This window comes from Saccopteryx leptura, chromosome X (assembly GCF_036850995.1).
Source record: "Saccopteryx leptura isolate mSacLep1 chromosome X, mSacLep1_pri_phased_curated, whole genome shotgun sequence".
Lineage (NCBI taxonomy): Eukaryota > Metazoa > Chordata > Mammalia > Chiroptera > Emballonuridae > Saccopteryx > Saccopteryx leptura.
The window spans coordinates 118,464,739-118,491,867 of NC_089516.1; the positions used below are offsets into that span (position 1 = coordinate 118,464,739).

Consider the following 27,129-nt stretch of genomic DNA (forward strand, 5'->3'; position numbering starts at 1 on the left):
CCTCTGAGTGAAAGCCCCGCCCACATGGGAAAGTTCCAGCGTTGGAATTGGCTCTCGCTCCCTCCCCGTGCACAGCTTTTTCAGGGCACTGGGGCAGCCCAAGATTCTGTTCCTGGCCCACACAAAGGCCCCTGACTCTGCCCCTCTGTGGGATAACATGGGATTCCACTCCTGAGGTGCTGGGAGGAATCTCATGCCCACTGTCTGTGCACGCTGACCAGGATATCAGGCCATCCACGTCACCCTCTGAGTGAAACCCCGGCCTGCATGGAAAAGTTCCAGCATTGGAATTGGCTCTCACTCCCTCCCCATGCATGGCTTTTTCAGGGTGCTTGGGCAGCCCGCAGATTCCGCACACAAAGGCCCCTGACTCTGCCTCTCTGTGGGGTAACACCAGCACTGACTGCTGAGGCACTCGGAGTAATCTCTCGCCCACTATCTGCATGCGCTGACCCGGAGATTGGGGAAAATGGCTGCCCCACTTGTCTTTCTTTGTCTGGGTTTGGTGCGAGTGTTAGCTTGTATTGACTGGTTGCCACAGGCACAGTTTTTCCTCGGCTTGGATCTCCATGCCACAGCCTGGTTCGGCCGTTTGTGTCGTGGCCTGGGTCTATTCACCCCCTTTGCCCACCTTAGTTTCTATATTCTCAGTTCCCAGTGAAAGCTGCCCTGTTTAGGTTAGTGAGGAAGGGAGAGCATTTCTTACTCCCTATTTCCTTCGGGGTTTGATTATATATTTAGCCAATTTTTCACTCAACCATACCTTCGGGTGTATTGCGAAACATCTGGAGGCTCCAAGGATAGGATTTTCTGTTTCTGGTTGAAGATCTTGTTGAGTTTTGGGGGAGATTTATCAATATCACTTCCTACCGTGCCATTACTCTGACATCATCTCTTCATCTATATTTTTAAAGTTTAGACAAATGTCCTAAAATATTGGAATCATTTTTCAATAATAAAATATCTGAGATATTAATGTATTTTGTACATAATCAAGCATCTATATTTCACAAAACGATTCAAAAAATTCAAGGTGAACACATTTCAGCTACAGAAGTTAGTCTTATTTTGAATGACTTTATACTTCAATATAAATCTCATTTTAAGGAAAAATTTCTTTAATTATAAAAAGAAAATTCTCAGTCTTAGAGGAATCAAATCTGGGCATAACAGAAACGTTTATCAAAGAGGTGCAGAATTTTTACCAGACATGTTTTCAATATATTGAGGAATGGTCTAAAACAAACATCGCAGGAAATAACAGTTTTCAATGGTGTTTTTTTACTTCATCACAAGTATATTGGTCAGATATTGAATCCTGTCTTGAGTTTTTGTCTAAAGAAATGCCAGAAATCAAAATAGACAACAATTGTGTCTTTAAAGAAATTAGAAGACTGAATGTATATTTAAATTCTGAAAAATTAATAAAATTGGAAAATAAACACTTCATAATTGATAAAAGATAGGTGGAAATACTTAGCCATTTCAAAAATGAACATATCCACGTGAAAATTTATTTATTCTTGTTCAATTTACATTGTGCTACCCTGGAACTAATGCAACAGTTGAAAGAGTTTTTCAATTGCTAATGATTTTTGGATAGGTGAGAAATAGAGATTGTATGTTGATACTCTAGCTGCAGCACTTGCCATAAAATTCAATATGAAGGATATTTCTTGTTCAGCTATTTCCAATATATTGTTACAAGATAATATATTGACAAAAAATATTCATTCAATGGAAAAATACTCATTTATATAATATCTAAATGAGTACTTTTAATACAATTATTAAAAATTAATAGGCATATAAGCACAATTACAATATAAAATATTACAAATAATGTTATTATGCATTTATTATATTACAATGTATTATTGTTGCAATAAATAAAATGTTTCTTTTATTTATGATATTGTTTTCTTAAACTTATTTTTGTCCTCCTTTTCATTGTAAGAAAATTGGTCAGCTTAGTATATGATCCTTTCTCTATAATTTACCATTTTTCTTTGTTTGTTTACAGGATTTTCACTTTATATCTGTATTTTAGCAAAATGACATTGTATGCCTGGTATGGTTTTGCTCATACTAATTTCTATGTGCTTTGCTGATAAAAGGTAGAGTTTGCCACCCTAAAACTTGCCTCTTTGGGATATTATTTTTAGTTCATAAATTTTAGGAAACAACAGACCTGAGAGAAGCTCTGAAAACCAAATACAAGTTTCCCTTTGTAGAGGACTTTTATGTTTTTAATGGAAATCTCCATCTGTAATGATGTTACCCTCACTGGACCAGGCCTGTCTTCATTTTCAGTGGAGAAGCCATGGACTTAAATCTTCATAACACTATGACCTTCATTTACTATACTTTACCTTTAAACTTCCCATAATTGTCTCTATTCCCTAACCCAGGGGTCCCCAAACTTTTTACACAGGGAGCCAGTTCACTGTCCCTCAGACTGTTGGAAGGCTGGGCTATAAAAAGAAACTATGAACAAATCCCTATGCACACTGCACATATCTTATTTTAAAGTAAAAAACCAAAACAGGAACAAATACAATATATAAAATAAAGAACAAGTAAATTTAAATCAACAAACTGACCAGTATTTCAATGGGAACTATGTTCCTCTCACTGACCAACAATGAAAGAGGTGTCCCTTCCTGAAGTGTGGCGGGGGCCAGATAAATGGCCTCAGGGGGCCGCATGCAGCCCTGCAGGCCATAGTTTGGGGACCCCTGCCCTAAAGTTTTCTTTGTTCTTGAGGTGAAGATGATATTTATGATGATGGTTTTGTAATTTTGGTGAGAGATACTCAGTTTTCTTGGGTCTCTCCCATGTATACAGGAGGTATATATGTTATTAAACTTTAATTTGCTTTTCTTTTGCTAATATGCTTTGCACTAATTTGATTTTCAGTCCACCAGAACTTTGAAGGGTAGAGAATGATATTTTTTTCTCCCAACACTGAGTTTTATGAGTCTCTAAGTTATGTGTTTCACCAAATTTGAGAAAACTTAGTCATTTTTTTCTATAAATGTTTTATTTTCAGAAACAATTTTCTCTCTCTTTTCTGATATCCCTTACATATGTGTTTAACTTTTTATATAATACCTTAGGTTATTGAGACTCTACTCAGTTATTTTTCTCTCTGTTCTTTAGATTAGATAGTTTCTATTTATCTATCTTTTTGTTCATTGATGTTTTCTTCTGTCATCTCTCATCAGATAGTAAATCAATTCAAGTGGATTTTTTTCTCAGAAATTGTATTTTTGTTGTTATTGTTGTTTATTTATTTATTTTGTTATGACAGGCAGTCTCCTTTGCTGTACTCATACTCCTAACTTTGTCTTCTATGTGGAGGCCAGAAGTTGAAATCTGTTTAGTTCTTTCAGTAATAACTGGTATGCTTACAGTATGTCTCACACCTGTGTTACTCTAAAGTCAGCTAGATGCACAAATGATTTTATACACTGAGATTAGGGGTACCCTGTGTGTTTCATATTGTTATGAGGTACAGCTTTCACTTTCCAGTCATTATGGTTCAGGGTTTACAATTTAATTTTATCTCCCTCAAATAGAACTGTGAGGGCCTTTTATTCATGCAAAAACTCTAAAATGTGAAAACTTATCTGTGACCTGGTTTCTTTTTAAGTGTATCTGCCTGCTTCTGCTTGCTTTCTGGTGCCTTCAGGAGTACCCACCCCACCCCAAATTGTTATTTGTAGGCTTTTGGAGAATTAATCTTGTAAAAGTTCATTCTTCATTACCAGACAGGGCACATACAAACTTTGTGATTATAGGATATATAAATAAAAGAGTAAATAATACTAGATGATTTCCAATTTATCTTTTGTTCATTTTGTCAACCTTACTTCAGTCTAAGTATGGCAGAAATTAGAGATATATACTTCCATATATGTGTCCATGTGCTTATTTTAATATCTCCTAATTTCTTAAACTTGGTCCTTTTATTTTGTTCTGTATTCTGCAGAAAGAGAAATTAAGTATTATATTTTAACTTGTATCTTTTTATTTATTTTTATTATATTTATTTATTTTTGATGGGGTGACATCAGTAAATCAAGATACATATATTCAAAGATAACATGTCCAGGTTATCTTGTCGTTCAAATATGTTGCATACCCATCACCCAAAGTTGGATTGTCCTCTGTCACCTTCTATCTAGTTCTCTTTGTGCCTCTCCCCCTCCCCCTTCCCTCTCCTTCTCCCCCCTCCCCCTGTACCCACCACACTCTTATCAATGTCTCTTGGTCTCACTTTTATGTCCCATCTACGTATGGAATAATGCAGTTCCTGGTTTTTTCTGATTTACTTATTTCACTCCGTATAATGTTGTCAAGATCCCACCATTTTGCTATAAATGATCCGATGTCATCATTTCTTATGGCTGAGTAGTATTCCATAGTGTATATGTGCCACACCTTCTTTATCCAATCATCTATTGACGGGCTATTTGGTTGTTTCCATGACCTGGCCACTGTGAAAAATGCTGCAATGAACATGGAGCTGCACGTGTCTTTACGAATCAATGTTTCTGAGTTTTTGGGGTATATACCCAGTAGAGGGATTGCTGGGTCATAAGGTAGTTCTATTTTCAGTTTTTTGAGGAACCACTATACTTTCTACCATAATGGTTGTACTACTTTACATTCCCACCAACAGTGGATGAGGGTTCCTTTTTCTCCACAACCTCTTCAACATTTGCTATTTTTTTTTTAATTTTATATATTTATTTTTTTTCTGCAGCTGGAAACGGGGAGAGACAGTCAGACAGACTCCCGCATGTGCCCGACCAGGATCCACCTGGCACGCCCACCAGGGGTGATGCTCTGCCCACCAGGGGGCGATGCTCTGCCCCTCCGGGGCATCGCTCTGCCGCGAGCAGAGCCACTCTAGCGCCTGGGGCAGAGGCCAAGGAGCCATCTCCAGAGCCCGGGCCATCTTTGCTCCAATGGAGCCTTGGCTGCGGGAGGGAAAGAGAGAGACAGAGAGGAAGGAGGGGGTGGGGGTGGAGAAGCAAATGGGTGCTTCTCCTATGTGCCCTGGCCGGGAATCAAACCTGGGTTCCCTGCACGCCAGGCCAACGCTCTACCACTGAGCCAACCGGCCAGGGCTTCAACATTTGCTATTACCTGTCTTGTTAATAATAGCTAATCTAACAGGTGTAAGGTGGTATCTCATTACAGTTTTGATTTGCATTTCTCTAATAACTAAAGAAGATGAGCATCTTTTCATATATCTGTTGGCCATTTGTATTTCTCTTGGGAGAAGTGTCTGTTCCTGTCCTCTTCCCATGTTTTTATTGGATTGTTTGTTTGTTTGTTGTTGAGTTTTATGAGTTCTTTGTATATTTTGGATATTAGGCCCTTATCTGAGCAGGTGTTTAAAAATATCATTTCCCAATTAGTTGGCTGTCTGTTTATCTTGTTATCAGTTTCTCTTGCTGAGCAAAAACTTCTTAGTCTGATGTAGTCCCATTCATTAATTTTTGTTTTCACTTCTCTTGACTGTGGAGTCAAATTCATAAAATACTCTTTAAAGCCCAGGTCCATGAGTTTAGTACCTATGTCTTCTTCTATGTACTTTATTGTTTCAGGTCTTATGTTTAGATCTTTGATCCATTTTGAGTTAATTTTAGTACAGGGGGACAAACTTTAGTCCAGCTTCATTCTTTTGCATATGGCTTTCCAGTTTTCCCAGCACCATTTATTGAAGATGCTTTCTTTTCTCCATTGTGTGTTGTTGGCTCCTTTATCAAAAATTATTTGAACATATATATATATATATATATATATATATATATATATATATATATATATATATATATATATATGTGGTTTTATTTCTGGGCTTTCTATTCTGTTCCATTGGTCTGAGTGTCTATTTTTCTGACAATACCATGCTGTTTTGATTATTGTGGCCCTATAATAGAGTTTGAAGTCAGGTATTGTAATGCCCCCAGCTTCATTCCTTTTCTTTAGGATTGCTTTGGCTATTCGGGGCTTTTTATAGTTCCATATAAATCTGATTATTTTTTGCTCCATTTCTTTAAAAAATGTCATTGGAATTTTGATGGGAATTGCATTAAATTTGTATATTGCTTTGGGTCATATGGCCATCTTGATTATATTTATTCTTCCTAACCAAGAACAAGGAATATTCTCCCATCTCATAATATGTTTTTCGATTTCCCTTAACCATATATCTTTGTTGATTCTCTGTTTGGATGACTGATCTAGAGCTGTCAGCAGTGTATTGAGGTCTCCAAGTATGATTGTATTTTTGTCAGTTTTTGTTTTAAGGTCAATAAGTAGCTGTCTTATATATTTTGGTGCTCCTTGGTTTGGTGCATATATATTAAAAATTGTTATGTATTCTTCATTCATTGTCCCCTTAGCCATTATGAAATGCCCATTTTTGTCTCTGAGTACAATTGCTGTCTTGTAGTCAGCATTATCAGATATGAGTATTGCCACACCTGCTTTTTTTGGATGTTATTTGCTTGGAGTGTTGTTTTCCAGCCTTTCACTTTGAATTTGTTTTTATCCTTGTTACTTAGATGAGTTTCTTGTAGGCAGCATACAGTTGGATTTTCTTTTTTGATCCACTCTGCTACTCTGTGCCTTTTTATTGGTGAGTTTAATCCGCTTACATTTAGCGTAATTATTGACACTTGTGAGTTCCTTATTGCCATTTTATAGATTGCTTTCTGTTAGTTTTGTGTCTTGTTTGATCCTTCTCTTTCGTTTTTCTATCTTTTGTTTTTATTTGGTTGTGTTCCATACATGTTTCCTCTGTTGCTATCTTTTTTAAATTATGTGCTTCTGTGGTGGTTTTTTCAATGGTGGTTACCATTAAGTAATGAAAAGGGTTCCTACCCTGTTCATTGTAGTGCACTATTTTGTGAGTACTTTTGCACTCCATCGTCCTTTGCTACTGTTAATCTCCATCCTCTTCCCCCCTTTCTTTTTGTTGTCACAGTTTAAATTTGGTTTTATTGTGTTCTTGGTAGAGCTTTTACTTGTGGCTTTGTTTTTTTTTTATTCTTTGTATCTGATTGGAGGACCCCCTTTAATATTTCCTGGAGTGGGGGTTTTCTGGTGATAAATTCCCTCATCTTTTCTGTATCTGTGAATGTTTTTATTTCTCCTTCATATTTGAAGGATAGCTATGATGGGTACAGTATCCGTGGCTGAAAGTTCCTCTCCTTCAAAACTTTAAATATTGGGGTCCACTCCCTTCTAGCTTGTAGAGTTTCTGTTGAGAAATCTGATGATAATCTAATGGGCCTTCCTTTATACGTTGTATTCTTCTTTTCCCTGGCTGCCTTGAGAATTTTTTCTTTGCAGTTGATTTGTGCCAATTTCATTATGATGTGCCTTGAAGTAGGTTTGTTGGTGTTAAGAAAACTTGGAGTTCTGTTTGCTTCTAGAATTTGAGGTTTTAGTTCTTTCCACAGGCTTGGGAAGTTCTCATCTATTATTTGTTTGAGTATGTTCTCCATTCCATTTTCTCTCTCTTCTCCCTCTGATATACCTATTATTCTTATGTTTTTCTTTTTGATGGAGTCAGATAATTCCTGTAGGTCTATCTCATTTTTTTAAAAATTTTTGAGTCTCTTTCTTTTTCTCTTTGTTGTGCCTCAAGTTGCTTGTCTTCTATTTCACTAATCCTCTCTTCTATCTGGCCTGTTCTACTAGCTAAGCTTGTTACCTCGTTTTTCAGGTCATGAATTGAGTTTTTCATTCTGTTTGATTTGTTTTTATAGTTTCAATTTCCTTGGAGATATACTCTTTGTGTTCATCAAGTGGTTTTCTGAGCTCCCTAAATTGCCTTTCAGTGTTTTCTTGTATATCTCTGAGTATTTTTAGGATTTCTATTTTAAATTCTCTGTCATTTAACTCCAAGGTTTCCAATATCTTAAAATTTTTCTCCATAGATTTTTCCTCATCTCTCTGTGTTACCTCTCTTTCTTTTGTATCCATGATATTTGATTTTCTCTTTTTAATGGCATCTGAGGTTGGCTTTGTTGATAGTATTAATGCGATTTTATAAGCAGTAAAAAGTTAAAAAAATAAAAATAAAAAAAAATTGAGGTTCTTTTTAAAAAAATTAATCATTAAATAAAGAAAAATAAAATAAAATAAAAATTTGAGAAAAAAGGGAATTATTCCTTCCCCTCCTTTTTTCCTCTCCTCTCCTCTCCCCTCTTTCTTGAGAAAATCTTGTGATGAACTGTGAATTATATTGTACTAAATAGAACAATCAATACCTCTAGTGGAGGGCCTGAATTGGGGAAAAGTAATAAAGGGGTAAAGGAAAAAGAAAAAAAATAAAAAGGAAAAAAAATAAATAAATAAAAGAAAAAAAAATAAATATATATATATAAGGGGGGGCGGTATAGACCCACAAAAAGTAAATAAGGAAAAAATTTAGGTCAAGAATAAAATGATTTGCTTTTAGGTGTTGGCTGACTAAGAGTTATGATGAGAGGAATAAGATGGAAACAGGAAAAAGGGGTAGAAAATTTAAAAATTACTATTGTATTTAGTGGAACAAGAACTAGATAAAATGGAGAGCCAGGGATGGGAGCACTGCTAATGAGTTAAAAAGGTGAAGTAAAAACCCCCCAAAATGCCTCAAACTTAAATTTGAGTCCCAGATAAGATAATTTGCTCTTTATTGAGGTTTGAATGAGAGAAGACGTAAAGGAGAAAGGAAGAGACTAATATAGAGGGAGAAAAGAGAGAGAGAGAGAGAGAGAGAGAGAGAGAAAGGATGGAACCACTAAAAGAAGAAAAAAGAAAAAGGAGGAGAGAGAGAGAGAGTTAGGGGTTTTGGATTGCAACCCTCATAGAGAGACAGGAGGAGGAAAGAAAAGATAATGGGAGAGGTAACACTTATGGGTAGTGTAGTTCAAAGAGAGGCAAGAGTAAGACTGAGAGAGAATTAAACGACCAAATTGGAATAGAAAAAAAAAATCAAGAATGAAGGAAAGAGACACAGACGAACAAATATAATAAAATAGGATAGGTTATAAAGTCTGCAGATTATTCTTGATTTTGAGAGGTTATCATCTTGCTTTTTCTTTTCTGTCTCTCTTCCTGGTTGGTGACTTTGTACCCTGGGTTCTGCCCCTGTGGCACGCTCTGGTAGAGGTTTGCAGTTGATAATTCTCTATGACAATGTCATGTATTTGGCTTCAGTCTCGTTGGCAGTCGAGGCTCATTAGCGTTTATAGGCTCCAACAGTGAGAGGGTCTCTCACTGTAAGAGTGTTCCTGGAGCCTCTCTCCTAGTCTTTCCTTCCACAATCAGAAGCCTGATAATCCAGCTATGGGGTTGCTGCTGCCTCTGCCTGGATAGTAAGAGGCTCAAAGAGCTGGCAACTCCCCACTCTATTCCCACTCAGCACAGGGCTCTGAGTAAGGCTCAGTCAGTCAGAACTGCTAGCATAATCAGGTGGGGCTTCCGCCCACTCAAAGACCTCTGGCTCTGCCCCTCTGTGGGATAACACGGGTGCCCACTCATGAGGCGTTCGTAGGAATCTCTTGCCCACCCTCCGTGAGTGCCCACCAGGATGTCAGACCAGCCGCATCACACTTTGAGTGAAATCCCTGCCCGCACGGAAAAGTTCCAGCGTTGGAATTGGCTTTTGCTCTCTCCCTATGCGCAGCCCCCTCAGGTGCTGGGGCGGCTCAGAGATTCTGCTCCTGGCCCACTCACAGGCCTCTGACTCTCCTCCTCTGTGGGAAAACATGGGCGCTCACCCCTGAGGAGTTCGGAGGAATCTCTTGCCCACTCTCCATGCGCGCCGACCTGGATATCAGGCCAGTCGGAATCAGGCTTTCTCTCACTCCGAGAAAGCCCTCTGCCCACATGGAAAAGTTCTGGCATTGGAATTGGCTTTTGCTCCATCCCCGTGCAGCTTTCCCAGGGCGCTGGGGCGGCCAGGAGATTCTGCTCCTGGCCCACTCACAGGCCTCTGACTCTCCTCCTCTGTGGGAAAACACAGGCACCCATCCCTGAGGAGTTCAGAGGAATCTCCTGCCTACTCTCCGTGCGGGCTGACCAGGATATCAGGCGGGACGCCTCTCACTCTGAGAAAGCCCTCCACCCACACAGAAAAGTTCCAGCGTTGGAATTGGCTCCAGCTCCCTCCCCATGCCCGGCCCCCTCAGGGTGCTGGGGCTCCTAGGAGATTCTGCTTTTTGCCCACACAGAGGCCTCTGACTCTGCCTCTCTGTGGGTTAGCATGGGCGGCACCCACCCCTGAAGTGTTCGTAGGAATCTCTCACTCACTATCCACGCGCGCTGACCAGGAGATGCGGAAAATGGCTGTCCCACTTGTCTTTCTTTGTCTGGGTTTGGCGCACAGGTTAGCTTGAATTGCCCAGTTTTTCCATGGCTTGGATCTCTGTGCCACAGCCTCGTTTGGCTGTTTGTACTGCGGCCTGTATATATTCACTCCTTATGCCCGCCTTAGTTTCTATATTCTCAGTTCTCAGTGAAAGCCGTCCTGTTTGGGTTAGAGAGGAATGCGGAGCATTTCTTACTCCCTATTTTCCCCGGGGTTTGACCATATATCTAGCCAATCTTTCACTCGACCATACCTTCGGGTGTGTTGCGAAGCATCTGAAGGCTCCAAGGATAGGTTTTTCTGTTTCTGGTTGAAGAACTTGTTGAGTTTATGGGGAGATTTATTGGTATCGCTTCCTACCGCACCATCCCTCTGACGTCATCTCCTCAATCATTGTATCTTTTTCTTTCAGTGACTTTGGTGTTTTAAAATGTGGTTACATTTTTTATTATTGGAAAATTTCTTCCACTGAAAAAGGCTGAGTGTAGATATATAAAAAATTATAATTTTAAGTGCAATTATATATTAGCAAAGATGAAGTGCTAAGTATAAGTGACAAATTTAAATAAAAATTAACAAAACTTATATGTCTTAAGAAAGTAAAATAGCAAATCCAAATGGTTTGACTTCATTTTAAGTGTTGTCAAAACCATTTTAAAAAACAATGGTGATATATTTAGTGTGGTATTTTGCTACAGTTCACATTTTAATTCTAAATTTGTGGAATTGAGGGTATAATTCTTAAAATAACCTCAAATGCAATGTAAATTATAAATTTCTAGTACATTGTAAACAGGATGTGTTGTTTACAGCTGTTTTGATCCGCTAAATAACTGTAGATTTGCTTCCTCAGCTACAGCAGAAAATTATTGGCTATAACTCCCTGCCTTGTTCAATAACTTCCAGTAATTATAAGGAAGAGAATGCAATAAATTTATGTAATAGACTGCCCCTTTGCCATAATATACAATCAGAGCCGATCAATGCTTCTTACAATAAGGAGAAGAGTTACAACTGTGTTTTATTTTATAGCTTTGTTAATACAGCTTTGCAAACCACCAGAGGGAGTAGAGTTAAACCTCAGTGTTCAAATTCCATTGTGGTAAAACATAGCCTCAGGCTGACATTTTACAAACTAGCAACACAACAAGGGGTTGTGTACTTCTTAGCCGATCATTTTATTTGTTCACTCATCCAGCTAGTGGAAAACCTCTGTGTATTGCTGCTCTTTAAGTTCATATGACTGGAATTATGAGAATCTCTGAATATAATAAATAATCAGGTTTAACCTTTGCTCACATCATTTCAAAAAGGGAGAAATAAACATAGTTGATAAGCCTCCAGTGTTGCAGCAACCCACAATGATTTGTTCATTACAGAGTTATATTTGTTATGGTTTTCAAAATATAATTTTATTGTGGTTTAAATCAAAGGGCATTTTTGAGCCTTGCTTAGTTATGCTTAAAGTATAATTACATGCTACATATCTTGTTAAGTAAATGAAAGACTTTTCTTGGTTATTTGTTATAAATTTTACTTTGCCTTTAGCAAAGTGAAGGCCAGTCCTCTAAAGTGTTTCAAGTATAATGCACAGTGAATATAAAACAGTCCATTAATTGGGATAATAGGTCCCAGCATGTAATTGCATTTCTTAGGTAATATGGATATCAACTGAGTGAAGTGTTATTTATTCAAAGTTGTTAGTCACCCGTGGATAACTTTGTTTATTCATTGATGCTTAAATAAATGCATCATCCATCAGTAAGTATAGTTATAAAAAATTTATAACAGAAATCATTATTGCATCTCAAATTATGAGAGGAAACAGTATATAAAAGTTACTGAGTAATGCCATAATGGAGTCTTGTCAATGCTTCAGGTTATGTTGGTGGACAATAAAATAGTGTAGAAACTCAAGAAAAAATATGAGCTAAACATGGTAACTTTGTTTTATATTGTTTTATCCAATGAATTATCTGTAAGACATGTAGCAAATCCCATCAGTAATTTCTAGCCACGTTTACTTGCACAGTTTTCCAAGAAAAATTAATTCACCAATAATCTGTTCATGTGTCACAGACCTTTGCAATCTCTCAGATAGTCTGTGTGTGAGAGAGGTTTTAGTTACAGCTGTAAAAATGTTTCCTTTAATTTTTATTTAATAGGTTGCTGGCAATTTCTAAGGTGTTGAAAGCACATGTTTTGTTTTAATATGTGTAGGCCTCCACAAATTATTCACAAAGTCAAGAGGGTGACCCAGAGCTCTATTAACTCAGGATCAAATTATTTTCTTTCCCAGAAATCATTGGCAGTACTGAGGGGAGGGTACGGAACTTTGACCAATCCACCATCCTTCTTGACCCCTTAGTATACCACTTCCCCTCTGTTTGTGTTCTAAGACTATCTGGATGAATACAACGTATTTTTGTGTTATTGAGTAACCCTTAAGAAACAGAAATATTTCTATTACATGTACCAGGACTTTTTAGTACCCATTTATGTTACGGATCACATTATGCTCCTAAATATTAGAATAGCTTTGTTTATTGATTTGGAAAGTCTTTTCAGCTTCTGGTGTTTCTGTGAGACTATAGTAATTAGTACTGCCTGTGTTTTCCTCAACTATGTTCATGTTTGATACTTCACATTTGGTTAGACATGTATAATGTACCATACCAGTAAGGACTAGTTGGCCCAAGGACTTTTAAAATTTAAGTTGATATACTACAGTAGCTTGTTGATATAGATCTAAATTTTAAGTTGTCCCTATCTTCTCAATTGTATTAAACCTTTAGAGTATTGCTATGAGATTATAAAGATATTTGAAGAATTGAAAATTGAAAAAGGAGTCCATTAAGAATTATATCAATTTAATGGCAAATTCAGTCTTATATACAAATGAGCCAATGTTCTAAGAGATTTGGCATTTTCCTTTAAGCTACAAAGATATATGAGACACAAATTAATTACTTTATTCTTATCTTGCAGATGCATTCTCTTCTAGAAAGAAGCCATTTACTTATTCTTCATATTTTTTTTAGGAGTAAACATTTTTTTAATGACAGAGAATGCATGAATGTTTTATTATTACACTGAGTAGCAGGAAAATTTCAAAAGAGAAGGTAGAAATTACTAATTTTGAAATCAGAACTTATGGACAATCTAGCATAATAACATCATTGACTAATGTTAATGGGCACTTACAATTTCTGTGCCTTTTCTATCACAAGTCAAAAAGGAGAGGCATTATGTTTATATAATATACTTCTAACCACTTGGTCAACAATGTCATATTCCTGGAAAATATAATGATATAAGCTGTCTTCTAAAATCTTAGGTGGCATGGTCATTAACATTAGAATAACTACGTTTTTCAGAGGTTCAACATGGATTATGTGTTTTTAACATCATTTTTGATAAATAATGAGGTACATTGATATATAGTTTTATGGTTGAAAAGGGTAGTGCATTAAAAAATAAAATGAAGATGCTATATAGACTTCTGATGTGATATGTACCTAAATAAATTTTCAGTGAGAAGACTGCATTTATTTTGTCCCCAGATCATCCTTGGGAAAAAACAGTCAAGCACAAATTCTTGTTAAATAATATATACCTATCTCTCATGTTAGCAAAATTTCTTTGCAGAGCTTGCTTCCATTATCAATTTTTTTTTATTTTTCTTTGAAATATGTATATAAGTTAATTTAAAATACACTTTCTTAAGAAGCACCAATGAAAAGCTTTGAAATGAGTTTTTTTAAAAATAATGTATATGCCTATTGATATTTAGGAATCAATTTAAACTTTATATTATACATTTATTTTCAGAGTGCTATCTATCTGCATATGGAACAATGCAAATTACATTAGCATGTACTTAATACAGAATAAAAATTCTACTTATGGTCAACTCAGAGATATATCAAAGAAGATATATCAAAGCTGTCAGCAAGCAGCTCTAGAAAGTGACTGAAGTGCAGAAAATTGCCCATCAGAAATTGTGTCTTTCCAGAGGCAGCCCAAAACCAATAACTTCTTGAGGTGGAATATAACAGCCTGATTATTTAAGTCAACTTTGGGAGAAGTCTGAAGAGCCACATATACTACAGAGCTTCTGGTAGAAATGACTAAAAATTTTTAGGTCTGCATCACAATTTGATTTTGCCTTGTTCTCAATTTTGCTTCCTCTTTCTTCCATTCATATGTTAGAACTAGGTTCCAGAAACCCTCAGACTACAACATTACTTGCTTACCTCTAAATTATCTTCCAAATTGGACTAGACCTCTGATATATTTTACATATAGATCACCTGGGAAAAATACATACTTTCCTCTTATCCTTATTACTAATATTACAAAAAGAAAAAATGACTTGGCCTTCTTTGGGTGGAGTACAGAGTGCATTCCTAGCTGCTGTGGCTGATGCAATGCTGTGAGAGTACTCCAGCTCCCAAAAGCCTCCTGGGCACACCCAGGAAGGAAGCTCGCCTGCTATAAGGAAGTGACTCAGCGCCAACCACGCAGCTCCCTGATCTTTACAGCCATTGGTGAAAGACACATTGTAACACCCTATAGGCTGAACCCATGTATATAAGATAGCTTACTTCCTGAATAAAGTGGATCTGTGTCACTGAACCTGGTCTCTGGAGTCGGGTCTTTGCGTCTCAGTCGTCCTTACCCCCAGCAGGACTTGTCCACAACTGGCGCCCAATGTGGGCAGAGACCTAAACAGCATCCAAGGGATGGGTGAGTGACCCTCTGCAATGGGAAACCTTCTCCCCCACTCTCGAGCCCTGCACACCTTATTGCAGAGTAGGCAAGTTAAAGTTAGTGAAAAGGATCTTTGTACTTACTGGGAGATCCTCTCAGGTTTCAATCTCTGAATTAGGGACACGCCTCTTTGGGACCCGGATACTTGGTCCCAAGCTTTCTGCATGTCCGTTTTGACTGAAGTACATGGGGGACAAACTTTCCCTCTTGGCCTCACTCCTGCCTTGTTGGCAACACACACCTGTTTGACTGGTGCTCCTGCTGGGGACCCACCGCCCATCCTTAAGGGGAGAGGACAGGCTACTCCTCTCTCAGAGGATCCCGTACCTCCATATTCACCTCCCCCTGTAGAGTAAGAAAAGGGTTGGGCCAACAACTTTGATGGACTTACTGCCGAGCACGCAGAAATGAAACTAGACACATTAGAATCTGTGCCATCAAGCCCTGGCTGGTTGGCTCAGTGGTAGAGTGTTGGCCTGGTGTGCAGGAGTCCTGGGTTTGATTCCAGCCAGGGAACAAAGGAGAAGCACCCATCTGCTTCTCCACCCCTCCCCCTCTCCTTCCTCTCTCTCTCTCTCTCTTCCCCTCCTGCAGCCAAGCCTCCATTGGAGCAAAGTTGGCCCGGGTGCTGAGGATGGCTCTGTGACCTCTGTCTCAGGTGCTAGAATGGCTCTCCTTGCAACAGAGCGACACCCCAGATGGGCAGAGCATTGTCCCCTGGTGGGCATGCCGGGTGGATCCCGGTCAAGCACATACGGGAGTCTGTCTGACTGCCTCCCTGTTTCCAGCTTCAGAAAAATACAAAAATCAACAACAAAAAAAAACACCCCAAAACAAACAAACAAAGAAAAAAAAAGGAAACTGTACATCAGCTCAGCTACCCAAAAAAGCGGAAGTCGCTACTTCCACATTCCCTGCTGGGGCTCAATGCCCCACCCCAGCTTCTCAGATGCCATTTTCTCCATCACATGTTCCTGCTGCAGACTCATGGGCTAGCATATATGACCCCATGTATCTTTTTTCTTTCTGTCTGTCTTGTCTATTTTTCTTTATCTCTCTCTCTCTCTCTCCCCCCTACCCCCTCTCTGTAATGACACTGGAAGGACCCAGCCACAGCACAGTGGCGGGGATCACACCCTCTTCTAATACAAGTGAGAGGTTATACTTGTGTTTTTAGCCAATCTGGATTTCGGGAATCCCCCAACCTGCTTGACAGGGTATCTTGGGCACGCACTAAGTGGTTCAGTCTTCACTCGTCCAAAGCCACAGTCCTGGCCTTCTCTGCACTGACTATGCCTGAGGGGAGGAGGTCCTCACTGCTCCAGAAGATCTTGTGGCTGGCATGCATGCCCCATCACTTGGGGGCATGTGGAGGCTTTGGCATGAGGGGGCAGAGAATTGCCCCTGATGGGCCCCCAAGCCCTGGTGCTCTGCTTTTAATTATGTGTGCTATAGTAACCACTGACTCCCAGACTCAGGCGGCGACAGCCCAGGGCTCAAGCCTGGCAGTGTGAGCTGGTGTTTTCAGTTCATCTTTGGAGGGTGAGAATTGGGCTGAAGTTGCGATTCGCAGAATCCAGAAGGTAAACGGCAGCAGCTGCGGTGGGAGGATGAATGGAAGCCAGGCTTGCATCGCCAAGTGGCTGCTGGTATGTCAGGGAGTGCCTAAGCTGCTGGTGGGTTCACTGACATGTTGGGATATAGGGGTGGATGCCATCATGCTCTCCAGAGCAGAGATGGAAATGCTGACTACCATTGCTACATGCTCCTCTTTGGGACAGTGTAAGACCTGCCAGGATGGCGGGGATGAGGGGGTGGCTGAGGCCTCATGTGCTTGGACTGATTTCCTGGACTATGACCCAAGTGAACACTGGCTCCTTTGTTGGATGAATTTATGGATTTTGGACAATGTGAAATACCCTGATGGGGGTGGGTGGCGGCTTTACTGGAAGCACTCCCCTGCCCCAGGAAGCTTTTCCCATGGCTAGAAAGAAGGCCAAGGACATTTTGTGCTTTTGGTAAAGTGCTCAGAGACTGGTGAAATGTACCTTTGTAATTGTTGAAATTGTATGATTTGTCATGTTGTTGTAATTTGTGTAATGTGCCTTGCAATCATATGTAGTATGCAGCCCACAGTAAGCCATCCATTCTGTGTTTGGATGCTGGGACCTTTGTGGGAAGGGGGCGTGCATGGACCTACATGCATTTTTTAAAATCAAAATGGAACTGTGTTTAATGGCACCTAGAAGGTCTCTGTAACACAATGGAAGGGAAATGACATTCAGACTGCTAGGAGGAATCCCCTGTTTAAGACCCCCATTCTATTTCCTAACTAGCCAAACATTACAGAAGCTTGCCTCATTGTTTAATACAGCTAATCTATTAGCATATAGTATAATAGGTATAATAGTTGTTTTAGTTCTACTAGGGTTCTGTTGCATAATGCGTAGCATTCAGAAGCTACAACAACAGCAAGCTGTCATTCATCAAGTCCAATTGGCCTTAATGAAAAAAGAAGGGGGAGGTGTGGGTGGAGCGCAGAGTGCATTCCTAGCAGCTGTGGCTGATGCAATGCTGTGAGAATACTCCAGCTCCCAGAAGCCTCCTGGGCATACCCAGGAAGGGAGCTCACCCTCAATAAGGAAGTGAGTTAATGCCAACCAGGCAGCTCCCTGATCTTTTCAGCCATTGGCTGTGAAGGACATACTGTAACACCCTGTAGGCTGAACCTATGTATATAAGCTAGCTTAGTTCCTGAATAAAGTGGATCTTCGTCACTGAACCTGGTCCCCAGAGTCGGGACTTTGCATCTCCGTCATCCTCACCCCCGGCAGGACTTGTACACATACTTCAACAATATGAACTATTATGATAATCACATCTGTCAAGCCTCTTTATATATTCACTATGGCAGGAATGCCCCATAATTTGTAGAATAATGTACAAGCAAAAGTAAATCATGTCACCTTTGGTCCTTCCATGTACTCTCCTTACTGACCATATTCCATCACCCATTCAAAAAATTATCATAGAATGAAAATGGTCAATGAGAGAGCCCAAAGGGCCAATATCTACAAAGATACACTGAAAAATGAGTGAAAACTGTCAAATAAACTTTTTGAGAACTCTGGGAAATAAGCAAAGTTTTAAAGCAACCAAGAAATAACTGAATCAAGAAAAATGTGACTTAAACATGGATCTAGAGCTTTGTGGTATTTTAATTAGCCTTTTCTTACTCCCTTCCTTAGCATTGCATTTGTCTTAAAGACTGCACTCATATTCTTGGTATAGGTACCAGTTTTCAGAAAGAGCAGAGCAGAGCTTATTTCTAAGAACTTGTATGTATCTGCTTTAATCTAACTTAAGGTTCCTTAAAGGCCTGACACAAAGTGTTTTTCCTCCCAAACTCAGAACTCTTTCAGGATAGAAAAGTCCAAAGCATAAGGTGTTTGTCAAAAACAAACACCCCTCCCCTGACCAGGCAGTAGCACAGTGGATAGAGCATTGGACTGGGCTGCAGACAACCCAGGTTGAATCTCTGAGGTTGCCAGCTTGAATGCGGGTCTCACCATTTTGAGTGCAAGGTTGCTGGCTTGAGTGTAGGATCATAGACATGACCCTGTGGTCACTGACCTGAGCCCAAGGTTGCTGGTTTGAAGCCCAAGGTGGCTGGCTTGAGTTCAAGGTCACTGGCTTGAGCAAGGGTTCACTAGCTCTGCTGTAATTCCCTGCTCAAGGTACATATGAGAAAGCAGACAATAAACAACTAAGGAGCTACAGCTAAGGAGCCTCAACTGAGAATTGATGCTTCTCATCTCTCTCCCTTCTTGTCTGTCTGTCCCAATATGTCCCTCTCTTTGTCTCTCTTTGTGTTCCTGTCTGTCTTGCTAAAAAACGAAGAAACAAACAAACAAAATAACATCACTGCACTCCACTATTGTTGTACAGAAACTCAGAGAGGGGAAGAAAAGTACCCAGGTCACACAACAAGGTAAAAAACAAACAAACATACAAAAAAACTATAAAGCAAATGAACAAGCTACTGCTATCTTGGGCAAAATATTACAATTGAATAAAACAATAGACATGTTGAAAACCTCAGTAGAAACTCTATGGAGCAAGTTATTTTAAAGAATAAGATAATTGACAAATTCCCACAAGTTAATAGGAAATCTGAAAAGCCATGTTTATTGCCAGTGTAGGACAGATGCTCACAAAAGATCTGTGAAGGCCTGAAGTTTTTATTTGTGGCTGATCTATAGGTTCAGCCCAACCAGGAAGTAAAAGCTTAGGTAGTGTTGTCAAGAGGGTGGGTAGCGCCTGACCTGTGGTAGCGCAGTGGATAAAGCATTGACCTGGAAATGCTGAGGTCGCCAGTTCAAAATCCTGGGCTTGCCTGGTTAAGGCACATATGGGAGTTGATGCTTCCAGCTCCTCCCCCCTTCTCTCTCTCTGATTCTCTCTCCTCTCTCTCTCTCTCTCTTCTCTAAAAATAAATAAAAAAAGAGGGTGGATAGCTATTGAGGGAATTTCCAACACAAATCCAATTTGCAAAGACTAGGAGAATATTTTCTTCTGCCTTTTTGTACAAATATATATTTTGACTTCCATTACATTTGATGTCCAGTATAGTATCATTTTTGGATGGAAAACCTAATAATTTGACATTTCTATAACTTATGCAGTAATCACTCTGATAAATCTGATACCCATCTAACACCATACACCGTTATTACAATGTTATTGACTATTTTCCTATGCTGTACTTTATATATACATGACTATTCTGTAACTACAAATTTGTACTTCTTTTTAAAATTTTTTAAAATATATCTTTTTTCTAATTTCAGTTTGCAATCAATATGTTTTTTGTTAGTTTCAGATGTACAACATAGTAATTACACAGTCATGTACTATACAAAGTGTTTCCCTGACATTTCTAGTACCTACTTGGCACCATACATAGTTATTACAATATTAATGACTACATTTCCTACGCTGTACTTAACATCCCCATGACTGTTTTGTAAATACTAGTCTAAACTTCTTAATCTGTTCACCTTTTTTACCCAGTCCCCCAATTTTCTTTTCCTTTGACAACTGTTATTCTGTTCTCTGTATCTATGAGTGTTTAAATTTTGTTCATTTATATATTTTTTTATATTTCACACATATGTGAAATCATATGGTATTTGTCTTCCTTTGATTGAGTTATTTCACTTCACATAATATCCTCTAGGTCCACCCATATTGTTCACAAGTGTTAAGATTTCATTCCTGTAATGAAATACTCCATTGTATTTAAGTATCAAAGCTTTTTTTTTTTTTTGTATTTTTCTGAAGCGAGAAACAGGGAGGCAGAGAGATAAACTCCCGCATGCGCCCAACCTGGATCCATCTGGTATGCTCACTAGGGGACAATGCTCTGTCCATCTGGGGCATTGCTCCATTGCAACGAAAGGCATTCTATTGCCTGAGGTGGAAGCCATGGAGCTGTCCTCAGCACCTGGGCCAACATTGTTTCAATGGGGCCTTGGCTGTGGGAGGGGAAGAAAGAAATAGAGAGAAAAGAGAGAGGAAAGGGTAGAGAGGCAGATGGGCATTTCTCCTGTGTGCTCTGACTGAGAATTGAACCCGGGACTTCTATACACCGGGCTGACACTCTACCACGGAGCCAACCAGCCAGGGCCCATCACATCTTTTTAATCTACTCTTCTGTTGATGGACACTTGGGTTGGTTCCATATCTTGGCCATTGTAAATAACAGTGTAATGACCATTGGGGTGCAGAATTTCAGAAATGAAATCGCTGGTTCATGACATAAGTCCTTTATTAATTTTTTCAGGACCCTTCATACAATTTTACACAGTGCTTGCATTAACATGCTTCCCACCAACAGAACATGGAGGTCTGCTTTTCTCCACACCCTTGCCAGTACTTGTTATTTGATGATTTATTGATTATAACCATTCTGAGAGGTGTGAAGTGGTATCACATTGTGATTTGAATTTGCATTTTTTTGAGGATTAATGATATTGAACATCTTTTCATATGTCTATTGGCCATCTGTATGTCTTTTTTCAAAGAAGTGTCTATTCAGGGCATCTGCCTCGTATTTCTTGTATTGTTTGTTTTCTTGGTGTTGAGTTGTATGAGTTCTGGATATCAGTATGGATGCCATTCTGAGCTCTTGTGGAGCATCAGTTGACTAGGGCAGTAGAGACTGGGGGGTTGGTCCAAATTTGAAGATAAGCCCAAGAATGAAGTGATGGCTCACTCCCATGGTGACAGTTGTAAGAGCTGGCTGAATACTTCCCTACACCACATGCAGTCCAGGGGAGGATGCAGCTGGGGCCCTTGGGTGTGGCAGGTGGTGGCAACTGTGCTACCTTCTCAGGTGGTGGACAGCAGTGGGGGCAGCATGAAATGCGAAGCTAGGGCTGCGCCCAGGAGGGAAGTACTCTCCTTGGCTCTGCCACTCCTGCTAGAGTTCCTTGCCTTGTCATGTCTGCAGCCCATCTGCTCTTGTCCCAGCTGCCCCCCAGACTGACACTGGTTACCACTCATTTTGCCACTGGAAGTTTCAATTGTGCCCTCCTTTAGGATACTCCCAAGAAGATTGGCTTCTTTGCCCCTCTCATGCAGAGTGCACTGAACACTGGACAATAGCAAGCCAAAAAATAGCCAGAGTGCTCAGATTGAGGAGGTGATTGATTCAGTGTTGGTGCATGACTTTGATGCCAGGCACTCTGGCATCAAACAGGAGCTGGGAGCAAGCACCTGCAGCATGTAATGTATTGGCATTGCTCATTTTATGTATGTATGTATGTATGTATGTATGTATGTATGTATGTATTTATGTATTTATGTTTTTATGTTTTTATGTTTTTAGGTGAGAGGAAGGAAGATAGTGAGGTAGACTCCTAACATATGCCCTGACTGGGATTCACCCGGCAACCCCATCTGTGGCTGCTGGAATTCAAGCTACTGTTAATACCCAAGGCTGATGTGTTCTGACTAACCAAACTATTCTCAGCACTGGGGCCATGCTTGAACCAATGGAGCCACTGTCTGCATCAGGGAAAGACAGAGAGAAGGGAGAGAGGGAAAAGGAAACAGAATGTTGCTTCTCCTGTGTGCCCTGACAGGGAATTGAACCCAGGATGTCCATACCTCTGGCCCACACTCTATTCATTGAAACAACTGCCAGGCTGACATTGGGCATTTTAAAGTTGAAAAATTCTAGCCTTTCATTGGTTGATGAATCTACCCCCTGCCCCTCTCACATACACTCTCCAACGTCTCCAGCAGTAAAACTGCATGATCAAATGCTCACTTATCTGAACCAAAGTCAGTTTTATAAAATTCGAATGCTAGACAATCAAAAAATGGGAGATATGCTTTAGATCACTGGAAAACTGATAAAGAGTATCACTGGAGTTGCATTCTATGATAAACAGCTACAATATACAGAGCATCAGCAACTTGAAGGTTGGAAGTGGAATGGCCTAGGACACAGACATCTTGATTTACAAATTCCTATGTCTGTGGGAATAATTGAAACAAGGACAAATTCAAGCCAGTTAATGGTGGTTGAATTTCTATGAAACCCTTCAAAATGCACATCTTCTTTCATTCAGGTCCACGGTATCAGCACAGAATTTACTCCACAGAAGCACAGAGGTGAAAAGGGAATGCCTAGAATCTAGGTAGACATTTTTAAGCAGGATGGAAGTCATGAATTCAAAGATCATCTATACTAAGCTAGCTGCCAGATCAAAGTTTATAACCCTGAAGGTGCAGATGGAAAACAAAATAACTGACCAAGAGATATGAAAAAAAAAAAGTATTAGCCATGCTATGATACCACAATCCTCACAAAATGTTTTCCCTGATCTGATACCCGCAGAGCCTAAGTGAATAACAGCCCCATCATACTATCCCTTCTCACCTCCCCGGAACAGAACATTTGCCTTGTCACCGACAGCAATTCTCCAAATCATCAAGGAGATCTTTTCCCAGGCCTCTGGTCAATAGCTTCAGCATTCAGCTATGACCAGGAAAACAGCAGTGGCTGCTCAAAAACAGATTCTCTTCCTACCAAGACTGTTTTACAGTTTTTCAGGTGCCGACTTATTAAAACTGACTAAGGAAGATTTAGTACAAATTTGTGGTGTAACATAGAATTCAGCTCTATAATTCACTAAAGTCAAGGTCAGTTAGGCCCAGCTTAACCATTTATGTCTTCCAGAAATAGCAGCAAGCTATAGGCAGTGGAGCCCAGAATGGTAGTGGGACACCCTACCTTTTTCATGCAATCCACTTGGAAGAAATGGATGTCTCAGAAGTTGCCAAAAATCTAGCATAGATATTTAATATTATTTTTCACTAAATTGACCAGGTTTACAGACAGAGTCTCATTGGTACTCCCATTCTTGTTAGTGATCAGATGGTTCAGAATTTGCAAGATGAGAGTTTTTTTCTTATTCTCCACAGTTAAAATTGAAAATATTGGCATTATCCACCTAATTTTGAAGTGATGTCTTATAGAGTCTGAACTATATTCAGTACCAAATAAAGCTGTACTTAAATGTGTGTGAAAACTGAATCCAAGAAGTCTTGGGATTGGATTTTACTATATGAAATGTTTGATATTGAAAACACAAGATGAACTTTCTAATGAGCTGTATGAAAGGTGAATCTCCTCACTGTCACTGCCATAGCCAAGCATCCTTGTGAGTATGAGCATGTCAAGATAGCACATGTGCTCTGGGAGCCATGGTGAGGCACGGCTGCCTTTTTCTCTGGAACAGGCCAGTAGATGGAGTTCCTAGAAGCAGACGTTGCTGTCTTTTTATACTGTATGCAATTTGGAAATGTATGTTTATGTTGTGCATTTACCTGTGCCAGTCTGGCCTTTATTACCTGAACATTCTCCTGCCTCGGGGACAGTGCTGTTGTGAAGCCAACATGGAATCTGTCTGTAGGACATGCTATGTGTTGAGACAGTGATTGGTGGGCTGGTAAGAGGCTTGGCACCTTCTTGGAAGAAAACATGTATAAGGATGTGTGTTTCACATAATCATGCCAATTAGGGAGGATACGAGCAGAAAGACAGGGCTGGAAGCAAGCTGCATTATCAAGAGTATCTTGGTAAGAGAATCAGTGTAAATCCTAACAGGTACAAACAATTTTTTGCTTTTGCTTTTTCATATATTTATAGAAAAATGTATAGTTTCAGCTTCCACTTTTAGCATTTTGTTTCTGATTTTTATTTATTTATTTATTTATTTATTTATTTATTTATTTATTTATTTATTTTGTATTTTTCCGAAGCTGGAAACGGGGAGAGACAGTCAGACAGACTCCCGCATGCGCCCGATCGGGATCCACCCGGCACGCCCACCAGGAGTGACGCTCTGCCCACCAGGGGGCGATGCTCTGCCCCTCCAGGGCATTGCTCTGCAGTGACCAGAGCCACTCTAGCGCCTGGGGCAGAGGCCAAGGAGCCATCCCCAGCGCCCGGGCCATCCTTGCTCCAATGGAGCCTTGGCTGCGCGAGGGGAAGAGAGAGACAGAGAGGAAGGAGGGGGGTGGAGAAGCAAATGGGCGCTTCTCCTATGTGCCCTGGCCGGGAATCGAACCCGGGTCCCCAGCACACCAGGCCGACGCTCTACCGCTGAGTCAACCGGCCAGGGCCTGATTTTTATTTTTTAAACTTCGGTGGTTCTCTTTCTTTTATTTTTTCTTCATCCTTCTGTCTTTGATTGCCCTTCCCAACTCACCCTGCATGATCCCCTTAAACATTTCTAAAACCCTATGCCAGATATCAAAAATAGGTGACCTGAGCAGGAGAAAAAATATAGTTTCTGACTTGGTGTTAAGGGGTCTTCATTATCAACAAGTTGACATTATTCTTGGAACACTAGACACCATAAATCAAACACTGAAATGTACCATGAAAACTCCTTACATTTCTTGAATATTGAGATTTAGTACAATCACGAGTAAACTGTCTTGTGGTTATTTAGAGACTTTTATACACCACATAACAGTGTTTTTTTCTATAAAAAGAGTGCCTCTTTTACAAAACCAAATGCTGTCCACCAATATACTTTTCAAAGGGAACCTTCTGTTTTTGTAATTTTTCCTACTATTGTTATCTATTTCTTCACCTAACACCTTCCCAAAAATTCATCACTAAGCAGTTTTGAGGCCCGTGGTGTAGCACACTCAATTTGTTTTTAAACTTGAATTTTATTTCAATTAGAGCATCTCTGTCCATTTACCCAGATGTCTTCGTTTGAAATATATTATTTGATCCTTATCTTTGTTCAAGCAGAAATAGGATTGCGTCATTTTGAATTTAAAAATCTCTCCAAGAAAATAAACTCTTTTGGTGGGTAAAAGCCTTGACACTTTGTTTTATTCTTAAAGAAGGTTGTGCCTGACCTGTGGTGACGCAGTGGATAAAGTGTCGACCTGGAAATGCTGAGGTCGCTGGTTCGAAATCCTGGGCTTGCCTGGTCAAGGCACATATGGGAATTGATGCTTCCAACTCCTCCCCCCTTCTCTCTCTCTCTGTCTCTCTCTCTCCCTCTCTCTCTCCTCTCTAAAAAAATGAATAAATAAAATAAAAAAAGAAGGTTGTCTGGTACAAATAAACACTATCCCTAAATATTTTCATCTTCAGTATAAAAATATCTATAACTCCTATACACCTTAAAGCAGGAGACACTTCCTTTCCCTCATTTTCTCTTTGCTTTTGTATGACCACATGTTTTCTGTACCTATCACTTAGGCAAGAAGTGGGTTTCTATTAATTGTCTTAGCTTGGTTTGTTTATTTAGCATTCCTTTTTGTGTCTCAAGATTTATGGAACAATAAATGTCATTTAATGCTGTGTGTTACTTTGAATTCCTCAATGAGTTTTAGAAGTGAAGAAAAAATAATTAAAAGCTCATCAAATTTGAAATTATACCAAATGGTATTGAGCATTAATCTGTCCCAATTAAACAAGTTAAATTACGACACCAGAAAATTGCTACTTTGTTTTTAAATAGTACAATGTATTCAATTCAGTATAATGCTTACTGATTGATTGCTTGGCAAATATTTTTTTTTTATTTAGAAAATTAAATTTAACCAGGTGACATTGGTTAGCAACAGTATATAGATTTTTGGCAAACATCTCCACACCATTTACACCGTCGATTATCTTGTATATCCATCACCCAAAGTCAAATCATTCTTCTTCACCTTATATTTTTTCCTCTTCATACCCTTCCCCTAACCCCATTCCCCCTTCCTCTCCTCTCATCCCCTACCCCCTGGTAACCACTGCACTCTTATCTATTTCTATGAGTCTCAATATTGTAACCCACCTATGCTTGGAATCATACAGTTTGTGGCTTTTTCTGATTTACTTATTTCACTTATATAATATTATCAAGGTCCATCCATGTTGTCATAAATAATACTATGTCATCAATCCTTATAGCTGAGTAGTATTCCATAGTATATATGTACCACATCTTCTTTATCCATTCATCTATTGAAGGGCTTTTTGGTTGTTTCCATGTCTTGGCCATTGTGAACAATGCTGCAATGAACATGGGGTTGCATGTGCCTTTATGTACAAATGTTTTTGAGTTTGGGGAGTATATACTCAGTAGAGGGATTGCTAGGTCATATGGTAGTTCTATTGTTAAACTTTTGAGGAAAAAACATACGTTCTTCTATAGTGCTTGTACTAATTTACATTCCCACCAACAGTGAATGAGGGTCCCCTTTTCTGCAGAGCATCTTCAACATGTTTTTTTTACCTGTCTTGTTGATAATAGCTAATCTAACAGGTATGATGTGGTATCTCATTGTAGTTTCAATTTGCATTTCTCTAATAGCTCTTATGTATCTTTTGGCCACTTGTATCTCTTCCTGGGAGAAGAGTCTGTTCATATCCTCTCCCCTTT

General features: G+C 39.4%; 1 pseudogene; it reads left to right on the forward strand.

The window, feature by feature from the left end:
* The window catches only part of LOC136386470 (upstream-binding protein 1 pseudogene), a 37,810-nt pseudogene extending 14,153 nt beyond the window's left edge, over window positions 1-23,657 (forward strand).
* Window positions 23,658-27,129: the final 3,472 nt, after the last annotated feature.